We start from the raw sequence: 24296 nt of genomic DNA, 5'->3' as shown, positions 1-24296 counted from the left end.
ATACAATGTTAACCATTGAGAACATATCTCTCTCTCTGCATATATGTGTGAATTATAAAGTATAAGTTGGACTCCAAGTTCAACAAACACAAGTTATATTCTATGAGTTCCCAGTGTCACTATGAGGCTCTCTCAACAAGCTGTTCATCTTTCCTGTTTAGATAATATTAAACACCATTGTTTTGTTAGGTCAAGAATGAAGATGAGGGGTGAAAATAAACTTTTGCCTTTAAATAGCTTATTATCCTTAACCCCAAACTAGGAGTTAAATTAGAAAACATTTTGTTGTTGTTGTCTCCAAAGCGATTACTCCATTACTGGTGAGGCATGTGAGGTGTGGGGTACACTCCCAGCTTCCCCCATGCCCTGCAAGGCCACAGTCGAGACAACCCTAGGCCTTCCACTGGGCTCCATCCTTGAAAAGCTGCCTGATGGAGGGAGGTCAGAAAGATCTGCATTTACAAGTTTCCCAGAACGTGCTAGAACATTTTTGGTCAGTTTTGTAGAACTTTCTTGGTCAGTTAAGATTCCACCTCCATCTCTCCAGTATTTTCCAAGCAGATCAAGTCACTTGCAGATAATAGAGAAGCTTTGTGGCCTAGGGGTCCAGGCCTTGGAATCAAAGATAGGACCAGGATGGCCAGGGGTCTTGTGTATGGTAGAGATGGCCAGGTGGCCTGAGTTTCTGACTTTCCTGCTCTCCATGAGGCCTGAGCAGGGTGGAGGGCAATGAGGAGGTGTCTTCTACAATAGCCACTGAAGTGAGGGAGGCAGAAGGTCAGCTGTTCCAGTGGGCAGATGTGGAGAGGATTCTAGAAGGGGATCAAGTCTGCTCCTTTCGGCAGGAGTATGTTATTTTTACAGAAAGCACAGAGAAATTAATTTTCTTTTCTGACTACTGAAAAGTGGAAATATGCTCAAGTTTACCATTTAAAGGAACAATAGACGTTTCAAATATCTCTGTCTAAACTTTGGTTTTCTTAAAAAAACACACAAAAAAAACAGTTCATCACAAAAAGAAATATAAGTTGAGGCTGTAGCCAGGTGGTTTTCTGTCCGTCGCAGTCTTTTGTGCAAAGTAAAGCGTATTGGAGCTCCAATTTAACTGATGCTGTGGGGTTTACTGGCTCTGCATGCCGAGGTAGTGCTAGTCATGCATGCCCTTGCTGTCGAAGCCTGGGAGGGGCTGACCATACTTGTCCACGCACCAGCAGAAGCCCCGCTTTCTGCCTTTGGAGGGGTGACACTGCTTCTTATAAAGTCCTTCCTTGTCGCAGTTCGGGATGTGCACACCCCTGGGACTCAGCACATTGAGGAACTTCAGGTGATTCAGGGTATCTTCCATCTCTCTAAGGCAGGGACCATATTCTGTCTCCCGTTTGGACTCTGAGAAGTTATGGGTGTCCGTGCTCTGGGACTCATAGTCGACTTTGTAGCGCTGGCAGTCCTTCGCGTGACCTTTCTTGATGGTGTCCAGCTTTGCGTGAATGGAATGGAACTTGGAGTCAGGCACCCTATGTGTGCTCAGCGGGGCAGGTTCCCCCTGCCTTGGTCCTCCTCCGACTCACTAGCATTTCCTGAGGTGGAGGGCACCAGCAACAGGTAGGCGCTCAGGTGGCCGGGGACGTTGGAGTTGGCGCAGAACCCGGAGCCGTAGAGCAGCACCCAAATCGGCCGGTTCAGCCGGTGGCAGCTGCAGCTGAGCCCTCAGTTGCAGGGTTCGGTGTAGACACGGCATGGCTGGCCCTCGCGCAGTGCTCATGTCAGGCAGCAGCCACAGCCTGGCTCGCACACCAGCTTGGAGCACGCGGGCGTGGCAGGCGGAGGTGTGCACTGGGCCAAGGAGTTCGCATCACAGGGCTCTCAGCGCACGATGGGGCCGAGTTACCGGTGGCCCGCGGAGCAGGGCCAGGGCAGTGAGCAGAGCTGCCCAGAGCGTGGGGCGCACCTGATGCATGGCGCCCATCGCAGTGGCCAAATGGAGTAAGCGGTTATCAGGTCGAGGCACGTGGTGCGAGATTGCGGGATCTGGAGCACAACTACCGGTGCTCAGCATGCAGCTTCCCAGCTCGCACCTCAGTACCTATAAGTTCTAATGTCACCCTTATTCTGTCTTATAGTAGATTGACTGATTTTAATGTAGTTAATCCATTTTGAGTTGATGTTAGTGCAAGCAGAGATCCACTTCTAGTTTTCTGTCTATGGATGTCCAGTTTTCCCAACACCAATAGTTGAAAAGGCTATGATGTGTGTGTATGTGGTGTGTGTGTGTGTGTGTGTGTGTGTGTGTGTGTGTGCGTGCATGTGTGTGTGTGTGTTTGTAGGTCGTGGGGCTTGAACTCTAGGCCCTGGAGCTACCCCTCAGCATTTCATCTCCAGGCTAGTACTTGAACCAATATTCCACTTCCCATTTTTTGTGGTTTATTGGAGCTAAGAGTCTCATGGACTTCCCTGTCGCTGCTGGCTTTCAAAAACCATCCTCAGATCTCAGCCTCTGAGTAACTAGAATTAAAGGCATGAGCCACAGGGACCCAGCAAGGCTATGTTTTTTTCACATTACATCATTCTCTCTTTTGTCGAATATCAGATGATTGTAAGTATGTAGTTTTATTTCTGAGTCTTTTCATCTTTTTTAATATGTTTTATTGTAAAAATAATGTACAAAGGGGTTACAGTTACATAAGTTAGGTAATGAGTTCATTTTCTCTCAAGCATTGTTACCTCCTCATTTGTTTTTCCCCTACCATCCCTACCCTTCCACCTCCACAACTATTCCATTCCATCCCCACTCCCCAATTCCTGCCTAAATTGTAAAGTTCGTTTTTGAACATAGTGTCTTGATCGCATTGTTAAAATGGGTCAAACTGTATCCCTAGTTAATCATTTGGTTTTTTCCCCTTCACCTCCCAAAGCTAGAGAAATGTATATACAAGATACAGGGCACCAACATCAAAGAAACAAAAAAACCCACATAACTTAGGTTACAAGATTGGGTGAAAGAATGATGACTGTTGACTTAATTTGATAAATATTATTTAGTTTTTTAATGGTAAGGATGATTAACTCAAAGGGGGAGCAAAAACATTCAGAATAATGGAATGTGGCTACTATTCATTTGATGTGTGTGTATAGATTATGATTAATAAAAATATATCTATTAATTCCCAGTGGTAGACTGCTATGCTAACTGAGAGGAGACTTTGGTAATGCCAGGGGTTTGAATACTGGTAATGAAGCAGAATATGAGGGGAGAGCATTTGCTAAGGATGTAACTTCCTAGGCTCATACCAAAAACATTGAAGTAGAATGCTAAGTGATGATCCACTGAGCACGAAATTTTATTTGTTGACATCTTTGTTTTGTGAAGTCCAGGGATTTGAACCTAGACACTGTGTGTTGTCCCTTAATTTTTTTCTCAAGGCTAGTGCTCTACCAGTTGAACCACAGCTTCATGTCTATAATTTTGGTGGTTAATTGGAGATCAGTCTTTCCAAATTTCCTCTTTGGGCTTGCTTCAAACCTGATCCTCAGGTATCAGCCTCCTGAGTAGCTAGCATTCCAGTTGTGAGCCACCAGAGCCTGGCTAGAATCACATTTTAAAAGTATTCTCTAGGTGAATCATATGTGTCTACTATTTGAGCACTTTGGTTCCAGTGGGTCATGTCAGATTTAGAATAACAGAATTTTTCTTCTTGTAACCCGCAGCATCCAATACCTATATAATTTATTCCGATCTTCATGTCTGATCTTTTTTTCTTTGTTGTACCTTTTTTTCTTACTTCACAAGCAAGCATGTCAGTGAGGTTTTCCTTTTCTGAAGCAAGTTACGTCCTTTCCCTTCACTGAGGGATGTACTTGCTGTTCCTATTGCCTGGAGTATCTGCTTCTAGGTAATTGCATGGATGATGGCTCTCAGATTAACTATCTCCTCCTCAGGGATATGTCCTCACATACCCGCTGTGAAGTTGTAGCCACAAAACTACCAATGTCATGCCTCTGATTTATAGAAATTTTCATTATGATTTCTGGTTTTCTTTTCAGCATGAAATTGATGAGGAGAGAGCCACATTCACTTGTTTCTCCAACACCTATAATAGTGCCTGGTCCTTAGTGCTCAGGAGCCTTGCATGGGGATCAGCCTTCTCCAGCTCAATTTTTCCTAGCTTCTGGTCAGGACAGCTCTTGAAGCTGATGTCTGGTGGCTAGCAGTCATTCCCTCTAGTTCTTTGTGCCTTGATGTGTTGCTTAGTCCACCTCAGAGCAAGATCAGTGCCTGACACCTATTTGCTGCTATGGAAAGATGGCTATGTCATCATACAAGTTATGGGCATTGTTTTGTGAAGCTGTGTGAGGAGACACATCACCACACAAGTTCTCCAAGGCAAGTGTCTCCCATGCCCAGGAGTGCATTCCACAACTCAGCATCCAAACTATCACCTACTCCCTGATGCATTCAGTGTATATTCCCATTTCCATTAAAAAAAGAAAAAATCAAGATATGCCTTTGATGATTTGTCCTTGAATTACTGAAACAAAGTATATAATTTGGGGGCTGGAAAGGTGGCTCAGTAGTAGAGTGCTTGCCTTGCATGAATGAGGCCCTGGGTTCGATTCCTCAGCACCACATAAGCAAAAAGAATATAAGCCGAAGTGGCGCTGTGGCTCAAGTGGTAGAGCGCTAGCCTTGAGCTGAAGAGCTGAGGGATAGCGCCCAGGCCCAGAGTTCAAGCTGACAACTGGACCCCCCCCCCCCAAAAAAAAGTATATAATTTTATGTATTTGTAAGTCTTTGTCCATCTCTCTTGAGCCCTGGGCATATTTCTATGTGTTTGCAGCTTGGGAAGGGAAATAAGGTTTAATTCAGGATAGTCAAGAACATTTTGGGAAGGAATGCCAACTTTCCATCTGATGTTCTAGAGATGGCCATCTTGGCACAGGAACTGAGTAGACTGTCATAGCATAAAAGGCTTGTCCTGATTTCTACTGACTTTCCTCTGGGGTCACAGAGTGTGATCTTACTGTATACGTGTTTCTTGGCTACACTCGAGGGACCAGGTCTCCTCTGAAACTCTAATGGCATAGGGGTAAGAGAAATAAAACTCAGAACCCAGCTTCCCACATCACTAAGATTACAGGCCTGAGTCTCATATACTAACTCATAACTGCCTTTTTATACATCGTGTAGCCTGTGTCATTATATTCACCTCATAGACAGATATACAAATATATGTTTATATTTATTCATTATTTATAATCAATGTTATATCTAGAAACACAAAAATATATATTCATATAATTATAATCAAAGTTATATTATCACTTTCCCCAATAATGTTTTACACTAATAATATGTGAAAAAAATACTTAAGATTGAAAAGGTTAAAAGCCCTTGCATTATGAAAAATCATATTCGATCTTATATATCATATAATATACTATATAAAATGTAATGAATATAACATGTATTACCATATAACTGATTTAATTGCATCATGATTTTGTGTTTGTCCATCTATATAAGCCTTCTTTCTTCTATTGATAATGGCTTATACTTTCCAGTGTCGATATTTCCTATGTATTTTGTCAAATATATTCAGCACTAAGTAGAATTTTTATGTCAATGGAGCCAAATTTTTCTTCAATATTTCCCAAAGCACAATGAATATATATACAGATTTGAACTACTGTTGGAAGAAAGTCCCACATACCACTATTAGTATTGTAGCATTTGTCCCAATTGACAGAACAGCTTTCTAGGTCATCTGATCTGGTATGTCCTAGAGCTTTTGTAGCCACCTTATCACCCCATGCAGGCATGGCCTGGCTTCCTTGCAACTCCCTGTGCATTTAACCGTTCCCATTATATCCAGTAGGGTCTCTTGTTCAGCCCCCTGTCACTCTATGTTTTCCCACACACAGAAGACATGTGCATGATGCTTTACATTGTAGGTTGAAAAAACCACATGTAAGACTCATGAATTGTATAACATAACATAAACATTGACATTTTAATAACGTTACAAAAATAACCAGAATGATCATTTTACAACAATCAGGACCAAAAATAAATATAAAGATTTTCTAAAGAAGGGGGAAAGCAATCTCTATATCTGGATTGTATTCTAAGTTGCCTTCAGACACAAATTCTGCCTCAGAGTCCTCAAAAGGATCTACTTCCTTATTAAAGGCAGTATTTTCTTCCTGAGTCTAGGGAGGGACAGATCTTATTTCGCAATTGGAAATTGGATCCCCAGCAGCAGGACAGATTGGTCTGGATATTCTGTGAGGACAGATTCCCTTTCCTCAACTGAATCTAGACTTTGGACCTAACTTATTGGTTTTCCTGAACATAGACTGGAGTCATTTTCCATTAGCACATATTTACCTTGCACTCCAAGACCAATACTTTTTTACTGGTTTGGTTGTGATCTATGTGAATTGTGAACTTCAATGGAAAACATTCTGGATCATCTTCTTCCTTGGTGGTATGTGCAGGTACACCTACATCATATGTGGAGGTCAGAACCAGTGGGATGTCCACAGGACTCAAAACCTACTTGGGCCTTTCTACATATTGAAAAAAGCCTCTATGTTCACATGTTTTCTGGAGTCCAGTGTTGGCTTCCAATCTCCATCAGTCACCATAAGAGACATCACTGATGGGTTCTTTATCTGGAGTTCAGCAGGAAGTTCTCTACAGTGACACAAACATAAGAATGGAAATAGGTACAAGAGTCTTAGAGTAGACTCTAGAAGTTAAAGTTTGACTAAACTTCTATAGGATTTAATAGGAGAAGCTGTAGAACTTGAGTTTGGACTGAACACTGATAAGAAGGTAGGGTGTTTCTAATGAGTGGTTATGTCCAAGTTCTTTTAAAAAGGGAACAGACATTACCAGGCATAGAACATCCATAAAAGGACATTTTTGTCAAGCTGGGTATTACAAAGGGCTCTTGGCCAAGCAGACCCATCCCTTGAGACCTAGGTTCCATCCCTACTCACAAGCTCTAAGGCATCTAAACAAGGACTACTTACTCTTTTTCTTGGTCTCACGGGTCATTCGTTGCTTCAGGTGATCCAGAAGAATATGTAAGCCGAACAGCAAGTCTGAAGAGGGCGTGTTGAGCTTGTCATACTGTGTAAGTATATCAGGATGTCAAGTTTCTTGTGATCATAAAAATCATCAAGGTAGAAGTCCATCCAAATAGTTAAGATGCAACAATCGATGCTGTAGGCAGATTGGTGACAAGGAAAATGAGAGTCTGCCCTCTCCATCCTCAGCCTTCTACCATAGAACCTTTCTGGCAGGACTAGAATGTTGGGAAGTGGGAAGAGACTCCTGGAAGCAGAATGCTCCTCACAACCCACTTCTAAACATTTCTAATACAGTCCTCCAAAATTCTCCCTGTGATGGGCAGAGAAAGTTGTTTCCCCACTGTATCTGACTTACTACACACAACCCTCCCTGTCATCGAAGGATTGTGATCCATGCAGGCCTGGTCATAAACAGAAAACCCTGTCATAAAAATGGCTAAAACAGCGCTGAACACAGGTGGCCCATGCCTGTAATCTTAGCTACTCAGGAGGCTGAGATCTGAAGATTCCAGTTCAAAGCCTATCTAGGCAGGAAAGTGTGTGAGACTCCTATCTCAATAAACCACTAGAAAACCAGAAGTGGCACTGTGGCTCAAACAGTAGAGCACTCGCCTTGAGCTGAAGAGTGCAGGGACAGTGTCCAGGAGCAGAGTTCAAGCCACATGACCAACAAAAACCAAAGTGACTAAAGCAAAAAGAGCAGATGTATGGCTCACTTTGTAGAGCACCTACCTAAAATGTATGAAGCCCTGAGTTTAATTGCTAGGATTGAAAGGAGGAAAGGATATGAAGGAATGGAAGGAAGAAAAGAAGGGAGGGGTTTTGGTATAACCAAATACTGGAAAGATGTGAAGTATTAAATAAAGGTATCACAAGAATTTTATTTGAAAAGATACTGATTGTTTACTAAAAGGCAAATTATAAAATGTGGAATTCAGGTTAAAATACATGTTCAATTTTGTTTGTCTGTAAAGTGATACTTACGTGCCTCTTTAGTTTAAAGTAGTAAATGAGTTTAAAAAATGGAAGAGTTGTTAGAATTGAATCATTATTTCTTATCACTTTTTCTGCTACATTCACCACCTACAAAACTGAAACAATGTTGATCATTTTAATTATTAATTTATTAATTTAATCTTTCATCTTTAGTGTATAGTCTATTGTGCACATAATTTAATTGTTTGAACTCTTTTTTGTTTGTTTTTTGTCCATCATGGGTCCTGAACTCTGGGCTTGGGCACTGTCCCTTAGCTCTTCACCTCTAGGATATCACTCTACCACTTGAACCACAGTGCCTCTTCTGGCTTTTCTGCTTATGTGGTACTGAGAAATCGAACCCAAAGTCTCATACATGCAAGGCAAGCACGCTACCACTTAGCCACCTTCACAGCCCTGAACTCTTTATTTTTTCCTTCAGACATGGGGCTTGAATACAGGGCATGGGTGCTGTCCCAGAGCTTCTTTGCTCAAGGTTAGCACTCTACCATACAAGTTTAAACCATAGTGCCATTTCTTGTTTTTTAGTGGTTAATTGGAAATAGCAGTCTCATGGGAACTTTTCTGCCCAGGGATGGCTTTGAACCACCATCCTTATTTCTTAGCCTCTTGAGAAGGTAGGATTACATGTGTGAGCCACCTGTACCCTTGTGCTCATTTTTTTTCTTTTAACTGTTATATAAGTTTAGATCCCCCACCCAAATACGTGCAAACTGAGATGCTAATTGGCTATAAATAAACCACTAGTTGAGGATGCTGAGATTACAAATGATGGCAAATTGTTTTAAACTTTTTTTAATATGTGAAGCTTGAACTGAGGGCTAGGTTGAAATTCCTGTTCTCTTGTGCTCAAGGCTATCACTCTACTAGTTTGGCTCACAGTGCCCCTTTTAGTTTCTTGGTAACCAGCTAATGAGATAATTGTCTCATAGACCTTCTTACCAAGGCTGTTATTAATCTTCGATTATCAGATCTCAGCCACCTGAGTTGTTATGATTACAGGCATGAGCCACAGGCACCAGTTTTTTAAAAAGCAACAACAAATTACTTTAGGGGAGGATGGAGAAAGAGAAGCTAGAGGCTAAACAAGCTCTCACATAGAAAATACTTGTAGTGTTCCAGTGAAGAGTCCTAGGCCAGAGAATTACCAAGTGTGCCATCACAGTACAGTGAGTTTGGCCAGAGAGGGAAAATCCAGGCAAGGAGACAAATCTGAGCACTTGCCGTTAGCTGCAGCTGCGGTGGCAGCGGCAACGGCAGCAGCCTAACCGCCTAACGAACAACACAGAGTCTGGGACAATGGTGCCAGACACAGTAGGTGACTGGATTCTACTTAAAACCAGAAAGAACTGACAAGTAACAGATATCTTCATCCTGCAGATCACAGACCAGAGACAACCGAGGAACCAAGAATCCAGCGTGAGTAGAATCCTGACATACTCACTCCTTCTCAGGGGGCAGAGGAGGGAAGGCCACCCCTCCCACCCTCACCCCCTGACATCTCTATATTTGATATTGAAAAGGCCCAGCTGAGCAGCTAGCTCCAACTCAGGCCTTGGAAAAAAAAGTCATTTAGGAGGTCACAGGCACCTGACCTGACCTGCCAGGCTCAGCTCATCCCTGGGAAAAGTCACCCAGCCCAGGCAGACAAAGCTCTGCCCCAAGGGGAGTGACTATATACACTGCGTAAAAAGAGCCAGAGGCTGCCCCTCTCTACAGCAGCCTTGACAATCAAGTGAAATTCAGTAAACATAAACCCTGAGAATGGCTCCAGGATGGGCTCTGTGAGTGTCTCAGAGCTACCCCTCAGGTAAAAGCTACAATTTGTTGAAAGGCCTCAACTCTACCCAGAACCTAGCCTCATCACAGCATCTTCAAACTAGAGGAAACAGCCATCTCCCTCTTTTGTGAAACTCAAAGCAGAACTCCCTCTCATTGAACTAGCCTGGGAGGAGGATCACAAAATCCTTGGTAAAGCAGAGCATTTTTCTGCCTGTTCAAAAAAATTGATTTAAGAAACAATCAAGCCACAGGCAAACCAAACACCACAAGCAGACTAGAGACTCCACCAAGAGACTGGTTACAGACACAGAGAGATACAGGATCTTCCCATCTACTCCCCGACCCCCGCAAAAAAAAAAAGAACTCTTTTTGGTACCTTTTTTAATTTTTAGTTTTTGAAAAAAACTGTTTTCTATTAATCTTTTTTCTCCCTTCCTAATTTTTATTTTAGGTGTATGTGTGTGTGTGTGTGTGTGTGTGTGTGTGTGTGTGTGTGTGTGTGTGTGTGCTTTGTTTAAATCTCTACTGACCTTTTGGTCCTTTTTTTCTTTTTTATTCTTTTTCATTCTTTTCATTTTTTCTTCTGTGTCCTTCTTTTTGTGTGACTTATTTGCTGTTCTCCTCATCCTCAGATATATGCCCCTCGTCGAATATTAGACCTTACCCCCATTGTATATACACTTAAGAATTTTATTATTCAATTCAAAACTTCTTAGCCTTAAATTCTGTAATAACAGTATTATCTCTTTATAGCTATATAATTTTTGAGAATATTTATTTTTTAGTTGTTCATATCTCCTTTCTATCGCTCCCCTCCTCTCATTGTATCCTTTTCTTCTCTCAATATCACCTTGAACTTAGATAATTTTTAAGATTCATTTATTAAACTTAAATATTTGTTTTTCCCATTTTTTTCTTGTCTGTTTTTTCTCTCTCCTACTATTCTGTCCAATCCATTTCACTCTTTGAGATTAGAACTTGGTTAAATTCACTCTCCTTTTACTTCTCCACATTCTTCTAATCCTATTTTTCCTCACATTTGTCCCTAAATATAATAATTCCTGGTTTGCCAAGTTCGTCCTTGCTGTTGTTAGCCCATTAATCCATAGTTGCTTGATGTTGAATACATTGTATCTGTAGAACTAGATTATATTTGCGTCCTTTTGCCTGTGCAGCTACAGGACTTTGGTTGATGCATGCTTTGAAAAATTATTGTAGCAGAAAATTTGTGTTACTTTCATATCAAATGGGCAGAACAAGCAAGAAAACACAAGAAAAATGCAAGTCCTGGTATCTCAACTCCCACGCATGATAACCAGGTGACAGAACAGATAATGTGTATTCCAGAGGAGAGTTCCCCAAAAGCTCTATGAATATTACTGGGAAACATGGTGAATGAACAGATAGAAAACCTGCAAAGGACTCAGTGTGAACATGGTAGGGAGAGAGAGGAGGCAAACCAAAGATCAATACAGTAATTTCATGAGCATAAGGAAGCTACTCAAAGATTGATACCGAATTGCATGAACATGTTGAGAACACTTGAAGAGAAATAAAGGAATTGTGTGAGCAGGCTGAGAAGAGTCAAAGAGAAGTACAGGAACTGCATGAACATGAGGAAGCTAATCAAAGAGTAATAAAGGAATTGCAAGGGAGGGACGAGAATAAACAAATATCAATAGAGGCATTCATGGAATCCATAAAGAGACAGCTGAAAGAATTCAGGGAGACCACAAGGGAATGCTGAATCTAACCGGACAGAAGGAATGGGAGTATAAGGAAACCATAACCAAACATCTAAGTGATTTGAGAATAAGCACTGAACACCAAATTAAGGAAGTAAAGAAGTTCATACAAGATCTAAAACAAAGCTCCAACAAAGAATACGAAGTCATCAAAGCCAAACAATTAGAAGGAAAATGAATAAAAAACAAAGAAGAAAGTCTTGACCGTAGGTTAGACCATGCAGAAGATCGAATCTCGGTGAATGAAGACAGCCTAGATATTATAGAGAAAGAATGTACAATTATCCAAGACAAATCCAGAAATATGATAGATATATTCAGCAATTGGAAGACACCAACAGAAGGCCTAATCTGAGAATAATGGGTGTAGAGGAGCACCTACAGTCAGAAGATAATGGTGTATGAAATTTGTTTAACAGGATCCTAGCAGAGAAATTCCCAAACATGCAAAAAGATAGACCTATTCAGATAGAAGAAATTTTAGAACCCCAAGCAGACCAGACGAGAGCAGGACATCTCACCGTCACATTATAATATGCACAAGATCAATTCAGACCAAGGAAAAGATCCTTAAATCTGTCCAGGAGAAAAGATCAATCATCTATGAAGGGAAATCAATTAGAATAACTTCATTTTTTCAGCACAGAAAATTAAAGCAAGAAGAGCCTGGAATGATGCATGCCATGACCTAAAGACAAAGTATGAACCAAGAATACTGTGAACAGCTAAATTCTCCTTCATAACCAAATGTGAAATAAAAACCTTCCATAGCAAAGAAAAACTGAAAAAAAAATATATCTCCACCAAACCGGTCCTACAAAAGATACTTAAAGATGTCCTACACAGACAGAACCGACAAGACCACAATAAAGGCAAAGAAACTGCACCCAAACTGAGAATCCAAAAACCATAGGAAGAACCAAGTTGCCGCAGCCCCCAAGAAGGTGGATAAAATGGCAGAAACTACCAAACACTTCTCAGTCTTTTCTCTCAACATTAACAGACTTAACTCTCCAATTAAGCGACATAGAATGTCTAGTTGGATTAAAAAGCAGCATCCTTCAATCAGCGGCCTTCAGGAATCACACCTTGCCCATAAAAACAAACACACTTTGAAAGTGAAAGTCTGGAACAAAATCTACCAAGCAAATGACCCCATAAACAGACGGGAGTTGCAATCATAAGATCAGATAAAATAGACCTCAAATTAAAATTAGTGAGAAGATATAAAGAAGGTCACTACATTCGAATTGAGGGGTCTTTCTTTCAGGAGGATATTACAATAATAAATACTATTCGCCAAACAATGGATTACCGAAATTTATCCAAAAAACACTACATCCCCAAAATCTCAAATTGATCCAAAGACAAGATTTGTTGGGGACTTTAACAGACCACTATCCACACTATATAGATCAACTCGACAAAAACTCAACAGAGAAACTGCAGATCTAAAGAACTGCCTAGATCAACTAGATTTAACAGACAACTACTGAATATTTCACCCAGCAGCATCAGAATACACTTTATTCTCAACACTGCATGGAACATTTTCCAAAATAGACCAATTTTTTATTGTGAAAATACTGTACAGAGGTGTTACAATTACGTGAGCAAGACAAAGATTACATTTCTCATAAAGCATTGTAGCCTCCTCCTTTGTTTCCCCTTGCCATCCCATCCTTCCTCTTTTCCACCACCCAAACCTTCTCTCCCCACCAAAATTGTAAAGTTCGTTTTTGACATAATGACTTGTACGTCTCCTTACAATGGGTCCACCTGTATGCCTATTTAAACGATTTGTTTTTTCGCTTCCCCTCCACAAATGATAACAACATCAAATACTGTGAAAGCAGGGGTTATACAGTGGGGGAGACACATACAAAGCAACAAAAATAATCTTATAAATGTGTTAGAAACAATTGCATGAAAGAAAAAAGAACATTTGAATACATATCTTAGGGTTCATTTCCCTGACATCAACTTATCTGACCTTTTCTGTTTGACTCAGACATATACTAGCTATTACAAATAGAGGAAACCATGGGACCTATGTTTCTTTGGGCTTGACTTACTTCAATTAATACAATTTTTCCCAAGTTTTTCCATTTCCTAACAAATGGGGCAATGTCATTCTTTCTGATGGAGGCATAGAATTCCATTGTGTATATATACCACACTTTCTTGATCCATTCATCTGCTGAGGGGCATCTGGGTTGGTTCCATATCTTAGCTATGGTAAATAAGGCTGCAATAAACATATTTGTGCTGGTAACTTTCTTGTAGTTTTGTTTGTGATCATTTGGTTAAATGCCCCAACGTGGGATTGCTGGGTCATAGGGGAGCTCTATTTGGAGTCTTTTGAGGAAACTCCATACTACTTTCCAAAGTGGTTGTACAAGTTTATACTCCCACCAACAATACAGTAAGGTTCCCATCTGTCCACATGCCCTCCAGCCTCTGTTATTAGAGTTCTTGATTCTAGCCATTCTAACTCGGGTGAGGTGATATCTCAATGCTGTTTTGATTTGCATTTCTTTTATGGGTAGAGCGGTTGAGCATTTCTTCATGTGTTTATTGGCCATCCTTCTTTCCTCTTCAGAGAAGTTTCTCTTTAAATCTTTAGCTCAATTATTCACTGAGCAGTTTTTTCTTTGAAGGTTTGTTGTTGGGGGGTTTAATTTTTTGAGTTGCAGGTATATTTTAGATATGAGACCCTTGTCTGTATATGGCTAGTGAAGACCTTCTCCCAATCTGTGGGGTTTCTATGATCTTGCTAGCTATGTCCTTTGCCATGCATAAGCTATGCATTTTCATGTAATAGCATTTGTCCAACCCTTCTTAGATTTGTTGTGTTTCTGGTTCGCTATTAAGAAAATTTTGGTCTGTGTCTTTGGATCTATGTGGGATTTGAGGGAAAATAGTGTTTCTTGGATAAATTTGGGTGCTCCATTTTTTTGTGAATAGATATTTAGAATTGTAATATCCTCCTGAAGGAGAGATCCCTTAATTAGTATGTAGTGACTTTCTTTATCTTTTTTCACTAATTTCAATTTGAAGTCTATTTTATCTGATATTAGGATTGCAACTCCCGCCTGGTTATGGGGGCCATTTGCTTGGTAGATTTTGTTTCAACCTTTCACATTGACAATGTGTTTGTTTTTATGGGAAGATGTGACTCCTGAAAGGAGCAGATAGAAGGATGTTGCTTTTTAATCCAACTAGACAGTCTATGTCATTTAATTGGAGAGTTTAGTCCGTTAATGTTGAGAGATAGGACTGAGGTATTTGGGAGTTGCTGCCATTTCATCCACCTTCTTGGGGGCTGCGGCAACTTGATTCTTCCTATGGTTCTTGGATTCTCAGTTCAGGTGCGGTTGCTTGGCCTTTATTGTGATCTAGTGGGTTATGAAGGAGAGTTTATCTGGGTACAGTATTCTTGGCTGATAGTTGTTTGTCGTTACGGCATGGCATACATCATTCCAGGCTCTTCTGGCATTAATTGTCTCTGCTGAGAAATCTGAGGTGATTCTAATTGGTTTCCTTTTATAGGTGATTGAACTTTGCTCCTTGACAGTTTTAAGGAACTTTTCCTTCCTCTGAATTGATCCTGTGTGGATTATAATGTGACAGTGGCATGTCCTATTCTGGTCTGTTCTATTTGGTGTTCTAAAAGCTTCTTGTATCTGAATAGTGCTATCTTTTTGCGTATTTGGTAAGTTCTCTGCTAGGATCCTGTTAAACAGATTTCCTAGACCATTAACTTCCGTCTCTACACCCATTAGGCTCAGACTAGGCCTTCTGATGTTGTCTTCCAAGTGTTGCATAGCTCTATCATATTTCTTGGATTTGTCTTTGATGGTCGTATGTTCTTTCTCTATAATATCTAGGCTGTCTTCAATCCCTGAATTTTGATCTTCAGCATGGTCCAACCTACTATCAAGTCTTTCTACTTTTTTATTTCTTTTCCTTCTAGTTGGTTGGCTTTGATGGCTTCACATTCTTTGTTGGAGCTTTGTTTTAGATCTTGTATGGACTTCTTTACATCCTTAATTTGGTGTTCAGCATTTATTCTCAAATCACTTAGTTGATTGGTTATGGTTTCCTTGGACTCCATTCCTTCTGTTGGGTTCCGTTCAGCATTCCCTTTTGTGGCCTCCCTGACTTGTTTGAGCTCTCTGTTTATGGATTCCTTGAATGCCTTTAGTGCTCTTCCTGTATTCTCATCCCACTCTCTCAATTTCTCTATTACTTTTTGATTAGCTTCTTCACATTCATGCAGTTCCTGTAGTTCTCTTTGAGTGTTTTCAGCCTGCTCGCACTATTCATGAGTTTCTCTTTGACTGATCCCAGCCTGGTCACGCAATTCCTTTATTTCTCTTTAAGTGTTCTCAAGCTACTCTCGCAATTCCTGTATCAATCTTTGAGTAGCTTCCTCACACTCATGATATTCTTTGTTTTGCCTCCTCTCTCTTCTTATCACGCTCATACAGAGTCCTTTGCAGGTTTTCAATCTTTTCATTTACCATCTTTACCTGTAGTGCTTTTAGAGCTTTTTGGGAACTCTTCCATGGATTATTCCTTATCTTTTTTGTCCCCAGATTATTATGAGTGGGAGTTGAGATACCTGGACTTGCCATTTTTCTTGTGTTTTTCTGGATTGCTCTGACCATTTGGGATGAAAAGAAAATATTGTGCTAGCACACTATTTTAAGGCAAGCATCAACCAAAGTCTGTAGTTGCACAGTCAAAAGTCTGCAGGTACAATATAGTTCAATAGATATATCTATTCAACATCAAACAACTAAGTATTAATGGGCTATGAACGGCAAAGAAGAATTTGGCAAACAGAAATTATTAGGTTTAGGGAGAGATATGGGTAAATATAGGCATAGAGGGATGTGGAAAGGCAGTGGGAGAGTTAACTTAAATAAATCCTAATCTCAAAGGGGGAAATATGTTGGATAGGATGAAAGTAGAGAGAGCAAAAAAGAAGAAAGAGAAAGAAAAAAAGAGAAGACAAAATAGAAAAACAAACTTTAAAAATTAAGAAGTGCAACACTTAAAATTATGCCAATTGAAAACATAATATTCAGAGAAGAATGTGGATAGAATAAGAGAATGGGAGGGATAGAAAGGAGATGTGGAAAATTTAAAAATAAAAATGCTTAAAATATTATATAGGTATTAAGAGGTAGTAATGTTATTAAGGAAGTGAAGTCTAAGCATTTTTTAATTGAGTAATAAATTTCTGGATTAAGTGTGTACACAATGTGTCTAAAGTCAAATAATCAACTACAGGTATATATGAGGATGAGAACAGCAATTAAGTCACGCAAAGAATGAAAGAGAAGAAAATGTGAAAAGAAGGAGAAGGAAAGAAAAAAAAGGATCAATTGATCACTAGAGCTAAACAAAAAAAATTATTTTAAAAGAAAAAAAATACACACACATATAACCGCAAAATAAAAATTATTAGAGGAAAAAAAAAGTTAATAGAAAACAAAAAATTTTGAAGTTAAAAATTAAAAAAAAAAGTTTAGAAAAAAATTTATAAAAAGAACAGAAAAAATCTTTGATTTTTTTGGGGGGGATGGGACAATCATTTATCTCCCTTGTGTCCATAACCAGTCTCTTGTTGGAGTATCTGGTCTGCTTGTGGTGTTTGATTTTCCTGTGGCTTGGATGGTTTCTTAAGTCAATTTGTTTGAGCACACAGAAAAATGCTCTGCTTTACTAAGGATTTTGTGGTCCTCCTCCCAAGCTAGTTCAATGGGACAGAGATCTACTTTGAGTTTCACAAAAGAGGGAGATGGCTGTTTCCTCTAGTTTGGAGATGCTGTGACGAGGCTAGGTTTTGGGTAGAGTTGAGGCTTTTCAGCAAATAGCAGCTTTTCCCTGAGGAGTTAGCTTCTGAGAAACTCACAAAGCCCAGCCTGGAGCCATTCTCAGGGTTTATGTTTACTGAATTTCAATTGATTGTCAAGGCTGCTGTAGAGAGGGGCAGCCTCTGGCTCTGATTACACAGTGAAGAAAGCAACTCCTGGGGCTGCCGGCCCAAGCTGGGTGACTTTTCCGAGGGAGGAGCTGAGCCTGGTAGGGCAGGTTAGGTTCCTGTGACCTGCTAAATGACTCTTGTTTTCTTCCAATGCCTGAATTGGAGGTAGCTGTACAGCCAGGCTTTGTCAGTATCAAAGATGGAGATCTCCAGTAATGGGGGGGAGGGTTGGCCTTTCCTCCTCGATCCCTGAGAAAGAGTGAGGATGTCAGGCTTCTACTCATGCCAGAGTCTTGGTTCCTGGGTCATCTCTGGTCTGCGAAATTCAGGAGGTGTGCTACTTGTCAGTTCTTGCTGGTGTTAAGTAGAAACCTCTCGCTTGCCGCGTCTGGCGCCTAAGTCCCAGACTCTCTGTGTTGCACGTATGGCGGCTATGGTTGCCACCACTGCCGCCACATCCGTGGCTACTGGCAAGTACTCATATCTGTCTCCGTGCCTGGATTTTCCCTCTCTGGCCTAACTCTCTGTTCTGTGATGACACACTTGGTGTGATTCTCTGGCTTAGGACTGTTCATTGGAACACTAAAATTGCTTTCTATGCGAGAGCTTGTTTAGCTACAGCTTCTTCTCCGCCATCTTCCCAGAACTCATCAGAAAATAACATTTAAAGGCAAGCCCATGCAGGAAAGTACATGGGACATTTTTTCTGTGTGTGCCAGTCATGGGGTTTTAATTTGTTCTACTTTACTCAATCCTGGTGTTCTATTAATCTCAGCTAATTGGTGGGATCACTACCAGCTAATTGGAGGTAGTCTCATGGAATTCTCTGTGCAGGCTGACTTCAAACTGATAATCAGATTTCAGGTTCCTGAGACATTCTGTGCTTTGCATGAGACACTTATCTCCAATGAACCACCAAAAAGAAACAAAAAACACCTGGGGTTGAGCTGTGGCTCCTCCAAATGTGTCTCCAATGAGACAATGATTTCTGGGACAGCACCCACCTTGAGATCAAGCTCCAGGACCAGCACACACAAGAATAAAATAAATAAATGAAAAGAAAGGTGGAAGAAGAAAAGGGAGAGCTGATTTCAGTGGTTAAAATGAGCAAAATTGAGTTAGCTTACACTTGTTACTTTACTTACTCAAGGTCTCATATCTGAGGATCAGTGTTCAAGGCCAGCCAAGGCAGAGGAGTCCATGAACTCTACTCTAATTAGCCAACTACAGTTTTTTTAAAAAGCTCAAATTGTGCTGTGGCTCACATATTAGAGGGCTAGTATTAAAAAATGTACTGGGACGGGGCTGCGAAGGTGACTCAGTGGGAGAGTGCTTGCCTTGCATGCATGAGGCCCTGGGTTTAATTCCTCACCAACACATGAGCAGGAAAAGCCAGAAGTGGCACAGTAGCACAAGTTGTACAGCTCTAGCCTCAAGCTGAAGAGCTGAGGGACAGCGTCCAGGCCCAGAGTTCAGACTCCATGACAGGCAAAAAAAAAAAAAAAAAGGAACTGGAACAATACATAGGCTCTGATTTATAGCTCCAAGCCCATCATACATATGGAAATAAAAAGTAGAAATTAAAAAATGTATAAGAAAATCCAATTAAATTTTCAAAATTAGTCATGAGTTTTTGGTTTTAGTGTGTAATACTCTTTTTATGGTCAGTTGTAGGGCTTAAACTCTGGGTCTGAGCGCGGTCCCTCAGCTCTTCAGTTCAAGGCTAGTGCTCTACCACTTGAGCTACAGTGCCACTTCCTTTTGTGTGTAATCCTAAATACTAAGATAGATTAAATCTGAGGGCTATGGTCTCTCATCTTCAAATCACCAGCAAAAGAAATAAACAAGAAAACAGTAGTGAATCTGTGATGGAGTTGTAAAGCACCAGGCTGAGTGAGATAGCTATGCAACAGTGCCCTGGCTCAGAGATCCAGCCCCAGGATCACAAAAATGTAACTAAGAAGAGAACCGGGGGCTGGTGACTCATGCCTGTAATTCTCCAGGAGGCAGAAATATGGGTATCCAGTGTAAAGGCCAATTCTAGCAGGAAAGTCCAGAAGACAGTTGCTTGTGGGCCATCCTGGGGCTAGAACTGTAGTACTCCCAGATTTTTGGCAGTTAATTGGAGGTAAGGATCTTAGACTTTCCTGCTCAGCCTGGCTTTGAACCATGATGGTCAGATTTCATCCTCCTGAAACAGGCCAGGCCTTGCATGAGTTCTGGCTCCAGCACTAGCATACTTACAAAAAATGAAATGAATACATGCAAAGAAGACTAGAAGAGAAAGAAGAACCAATAACTGAGGCTGCAATGAGCCAATCAGCCCGTCACTGGTGGCTCATAACTAATTCTGTTTACTCAAAAGGCTAAAATGTGTGGATAATATTTGAAGGCCAGACCGAGTAGGAAAGTCCATAAGACTTGTGTGTGTGTGTCTTTGTGTGAGTCCTGTTGCTTGAACTTGTACTGTTTTGCACAAAGCTCTACCAATCTCAGCTTTTTAGTGGTTATAATTGTAGATATCATGTACTTTCCTGCCCAAGCTGGCACCAACTTTGATTCTCAGATTTCAGCCTCATAAATCTGGTCAGGCTCTACATTATATTCATTTCTAATTAAACACCAAAACAAAAAGAATATCCTGGAGTGTAGCTGTGGTTCAACTGGCAGAACTGGAAAAATTTCTGGGACAGCACCCAGACCCTGAGTTCAAGCTGGAGGACAAACACAGGAGAAATAAAAAGAGGATAGAAGTACAAAAGGAAGAGTCAGTGACAGAGATTGAAATGAATCAAACATTGGTTTCTCACACATGTTGTACAAGGTACTCAGGAGAATTAAATCTAAGATTCATGGTTCATGGTCAGCCCAGGCAGGAGGGTCCATGAGACTCATATATCTAATTTGCCACCAAAAATAAGCTACAAATTGTACTTTGGCTCATTCGGTTGAGTGCTAGTCTCAAATATAAACTTTGGGACAAAACCTAGGCCCTGAGTTGAAGTCCTAGACATACATTTCAAAACAAACAAACAAAAAATACCCCCAAGAATTAAAAATTGTTGGGAAAAAGAAAACTAAGGTTTAAAAATGAGGCATGGTTTTTGGTTCATGTGTGTATTCCTATCCATTCTAGGTTCAAAGCTAGACTGGGCAGGAAAGTACATGAAACAGTTAACCCCAACTACCTAGCCAAAAGCTGGAAGTGCAAATATGACTCTACATGTAATGCACTGTATTTGGTGCAAAAGCTAATTAAAAAAACTGCTGACCCAGAGTTCAATTCTTAGTGCTAACTAATTGTAGGAGAAGTGAAGAAAGGCCAATTGTAAATTTAAATATTAGCCTGGTGTTTGTTGATCATGGCTGTAGTTGATACCTGGCTACAAAAATCTTGGGATCAAGTTTCAAGGCCAACCCAAAAAGCAAAGTCCAGGAGATTTTGTGCGTGTATGTGTGTGTATGTGTGAATATGTGTGTGTGTGTGTGTGTGTGTGTTTCTATGTGTGATGTGTATGATTCTGTAGTATCCTTTGCCTAGTGCCCTAGCATTCCCAGCTTTTGGGTGGTGAATTAGAGATGAGAGGGTCATAGACTTTCCTTCCCAGGCTGCCTTTGAAACATGGTCCTCAGATTTCAGCTACCTTATTTAGCTGTAAGTTTAGTTGTGGCTTAAGTGGCAAACTGGGCAAATATTTTCTGGAACTGCACGCAGACCCTGAATTCAAGCCCCAGGACATGCACAGAAGAATGAAAGAAGAGTAGAAGTAACTAAGGAAGAGCGAGTGACAAAGGCTTAAATCAATCAAGCATCAGTGGCTCATACATGTTTTACTAGCTATTCAAGAGCCGGAAATCTGAGGATGATGGTTCATGGCCAGCCTAGGCAGGAGATTCAATGATTCTTGTCTCTAATTAATCAACCCCTCAAAAAAGTGCCAAAAAGTTATGATGTTTCTCATGTAATAGAGGATGTCCTTGAAAAAAAACTTCTAGGACAGAATATGAGCCCCAATTTGTAGACCTAGAAACAGCACACACATGCAAAAAATAAATAGTAAACAAAAGAAAGAAGTGGCATGCACATATTAAAGTTTTAAAATGACACAAGGATTGTTGGTCCTGTGGATAATCCTAACTACACAAGAGCCTGACATCTGAGGATTGTGGTATCAAGTCAGCCTGGGTAGGATCGTGCTTGAGATGCTTATCCCACCTACCTAGCACAAAGCCCTGAGCTGGAGCTGAGGTAGTAAAACAACAGACTTCAGTTAAAAAGCTAAGAAACAGTCCCCAGAGCCAGAGGTTAAGCTGCAGGGCCACTAAAAATTACAAATAACAAACAATCAATACAAAAGAGAGCGGAAGAAGAAAGACTGAAATCTGAGGATCCACAATTCAAAGTTAATGCATGCAAGAAAATCCATGAGACATTCTTGTATGTGTGCATCTGTGTGTCATCTTGCAGATTGTGTGTGCCTCCTTGAACTTGTGCTGGTTTGTTCAAGGACAGAGCTCTACCACTCCAAGATTTTCAGTGGTTAATTGGCGGTCATGGTCTCATGGACTTTCCTTCTCAGCTAGGCTTGATTCATGGTAGGCTTTCCTCAGACTCTTATCTCCAATTAATTGTCAAAAAGAAAAAAAAAAGCGTGGGAATTGAGTTATGGCTCAAGTGGCAGAATTGGGCAATCAGTTTCTGGGACAGCAACAGGCCCTGAGTCCAAGCCGCAAGACAATCACAGAAGGATTAAAGAAAGAGAGGCTAGAAGTGCAGAAGGAAGATCCTATGACAGAGGTTTAAATAAATCAAGCATTGGTAGCTCACCGATGTTCTATCAGCTACTCAGGAGGATGAAATCTGAGGATCATCATTGAAGGCCAGCCCAGGTAGGAGAATAAATGAAACCCTTCTGTCTCATTTGTCACCAAAATATGACACTAGCTGTGCTCTGGTTCATGTAGAAAGCTCTGGTACAGCACACAGGCCCTGGTGCTGATGTCCCAGCACAAAAACGTACAAAAACAAAGAAAAAAGAGCACAATTAAAGATGAAAGAAAGAGAAAATTATCATTTCAAAATGAGCCATGGGTTGTTGGTTTATTTGTGTATTCCTAGCTACTGAGGAAGTTGAAATATGAGGATCACAACTCAAAGCCAGCCTTGGTAGGAAAGTGATTGAAATTCTTACCTTCAACTACCCAGCAAAAGCTGGAAATGAAGGTGTGATAGTAGTTGTAAAGTACTGAAATTTGAAAAAAACCTGGGAAATGGATTCCTGGTCCATAATTCAGCCCAAAGTCGACCAAAAACAAAACTGAAAGAAGAGAAGAAATGACCATTTGAGATTTAAAAATAAGCCTGGCGCTGGTGGTTCATGCTTATAATTTTAGCTTTCAGGAGGCTGAAGTTTGAAGACAGTATTTAAAGGCCAGTCCAAACAGGAAAGTCCATGGGGCTGTTTTACTGTGTGCCAATCTAGGGCTTGAATTTGTGTAGAACCTCTACCACTCCCAGCATCTTGGTAGTAGATGAAAAGAATCTCATGAAATTTCCTGTTCAGGCTGGCTTCTATGATACTCAGATTTCAGCCTCCTGAGTCTTGCTGGGCTTTACATGAGACTCTTGTCTCCAAAAGCAAGAAAAATAAAACCTGGTGATTGAGCTGTGGCTCCAATGGCAGAAATGAGAAAATAATTTCTGAAACAGCACCCAGACCTTGATATTAACTTCAGGGCCAACACACATACAAAGAATAAAATAAATGTGGAGGAGGGTGGGAGAAGAAAGAGCCAATTTCAGAGTTTAAAATGAGCCAAGCATAGGTGGCACACACTGTGATGGTAGCTACTCAGGAGGCTCAAATCTGAGGCTCACCGTTGAAAGCCAGCCCAGATAGGAGAATTCATATACTCAACTCTAAGTAGCTACTTAAAACCAAACAACATCAAAAAATAGCCACAAGTTGTGCGGTGGCTCATGTCTCAATTTGCTAGTCTTGAGTAAACCCCTCGGGGATAGCACCTGGGCTGATTTGTAGCCCCAGGACAAACATACACAAGGAAATAAAAATACAAATAAAAAGGTGTAAGAATGGCAGGAAATATGGCTTAGTGATAGAGTGCTTGCCTAGCATGCTTGAATTCCTGTGTCTGTTTCCTCAGTACCTCATGAATAGAAAAGGCTGGAAGTGGCACTGTGGCTCAAATAATAGAGGCCCCACCTTCAGTAAAAGAAGCTCAAGAACAGTGCCCAAGCCCTGATTTCAAGCCTGAAGGCTAGAGAAAAAAGGTGTGCGAAAATCCAATTGAAGTTTCAAAATTATCCATGAATTTTTGGTCGATGTGTTTAATCCTAGTGTTTCAGAAGGCTGAAATCTAATGGTTGTTGTTCATAGCCAACCTGGGCAGGGAAGTGCCTAAGACTCCAACTAATCAGCAAAAGAAGCCAGAAATGAGGATGTGTTTGTAGGTGGAAAGCACCAGCCCTGAGGAAAATCCTATGAAACAGTGCCCTGGCTCAGAGATCCAGCCTCAGGATCACGATAACTGAATTAAATGATTGGAAGTAGAGAACCTTGGACTGTTGGCTCATGTCTGTAATTCTAGAAAAGCAGGAGGCTGAAATATAAGATCCAGTTTAAAGGCAAACCAGTCAAGAAATTCCAGAAAACCATGGG

The 24296-nt window shown here is 40.7% G+C and overlaps 1 pseudogene; it reads right to left on the bottom strand.

Annotated features, from left to right (window-relative positions):
• Window positions 1-989: 989 nt before the first annotated feature.
• Window positions 990-1957, bottom strand: LOC122095090 (annotated as a pseudogene).
• Between the last annotated feature and the right edge of the window lie 22339 nt (window positions 1958-24296).

This window comes from Dipodomys spectabilis, unplaced genomic scaffold (genome assembly GCF_019054845.1).
Source record: "Dipodomys spectabilis isolate Male_0828 unplaced genomic scaffold, ASM1905484v1 ptg000334l, whole genome shotgun sequence".
Classification (NCBI taxonomy): Eukaryota; Metazoa; Chordata; class Mammalia; order Rodentia; family Heteromyidae; genus Dipodomys; species Dipodomys spectabilis.
Note: the sequence above shows the minus strand (reverse complement) of the source record. Positions and strands in the feature narration are given on the sequence as shown.